This window comes from Eulemur rufifrons, chromosome 6 (genome assembly GCF_041146395.1).
Source record: "Eulemur rufifrons isolate Redbay chromosome 6, OSU_ERuf_1, whole genome shotgun sequence".
Taxonomy (NCBI): Eukaryota; Metazoa; Chordata; class Mammalia; order Primates; family Lemuridae; genus Eulemur; species Eulemur rufifrons.
In genome coordinates this window covers 92,258,852-92,260,196 of record NC_090988.1, presented here as the reverse complement: position 1 = coordinate 92,260,196, position 1,345 = coordinate 92,258,852, and positions in this window count along the sequence as shown.

Genomic DNA, 1,345 nt, shown 5'->3' with positions numbered 1-1,345 from the left:
AGAGGGTAGTTTATTTTCCACTCCGACTGCTTTCCTTGCAAGGGTCTGTTCACGCTACTCTGATCTTTCTCTTTGGGGTGAAGAAAGGGGCCATTGCACCAAACAGACCACGGCTAAATGCTTAGCCTGGGCTGGGGAGCAGAAGAGAGAAGAAAATTGTAAATTTGGATACAATGACGGTTTTTGTCTGTTAAACTCTTACCAGGATCAAACTTTGTGTATTCCTGTGGAGTCATATCCATACCTAGTCTGCTTCCGTAGCCTGTTACTGACGTGTGATTTAATCTGGAATTGCTGCTGGGCAGAGCCCAGCTGAACACTTCACAGTCCTGGAAAAACCTTGAGCTAGGAAACAGTTTTGTTCAGGAGTAAAGTCATTAGAATAGAATTTAGTCTCCTTCTCCATGACCAGACGCTTTGCTGTGAGTAGGAAAAGGAGCAGAGAGACAAGCAGCCACTAGATCTCCATCTTCAACTCCTCATTACTGAGATTTAGTCCATGTCCTCTGGGCTTTCCAGTGAGTCAGATCGTGGGTGTTAATTCCCGTGTGACTCTGACCATTCCCTTTATGGCCTCCTGTGCTGTGTAGGAGGGAACCCGGGCGTGCAGTCTCTAACACGTAGCCAGTCTGGCAGTGGAGTGGGGATGGCATTTACTCATCTCCACTTGCAGGTCCTCCTTGAGTTTTATTCCTCAGTTCTGCATCCTGTTTTGCATGAGAATCGCATCTTCTTTCCCAAGTCATGTTTATATTCAAGTAGCAACTGGCTCCTTGGCATAGGGATAATTCCCAACATCATTTAATGAGTCCTGACTGTATATTGCTCAGTCGAAAACTCAGCTCACTGGCTCATGAGATTCTAAGCATTATTGTTTTTGTGGTTGGAGAATGGCGTGCCATCGTGGTTTTTCAAGTCAGGACCTGAATTGCTAACTTGTCATCCAAATCCTAGTTGCAGTCCATCCTGATGTACATTGTTTCTATGACAATGAGTCAGCCTTTCAGAGAAGGAGGAGTTTTATTGGATTCAAGTCCATCAAGAGCCATTAGAAGAGGGCCTTGCAAACTATCAAAAACAGAGACATCTCTGGACCTGTGCATCTTTGTGCTGACTACTCTGTGTTCTAACCATGACTCAAAGTCCTTTCCATTTCTAACATTGAAAGTTTGTCACCTGAATCCATGCAATCTGGGTAGAAAGCAATTTATACCAGTGGCTCCAAAGCGTAATATGAACCCAATTGCATATTAATTAGCAGCCAAGGCCCAGAGTATCCAGCCTTAACCAGGGCAGATCAAAAGGTTTCACCTGTGGCAGGGAGCGAGGTAGTGATTCTTCTTCT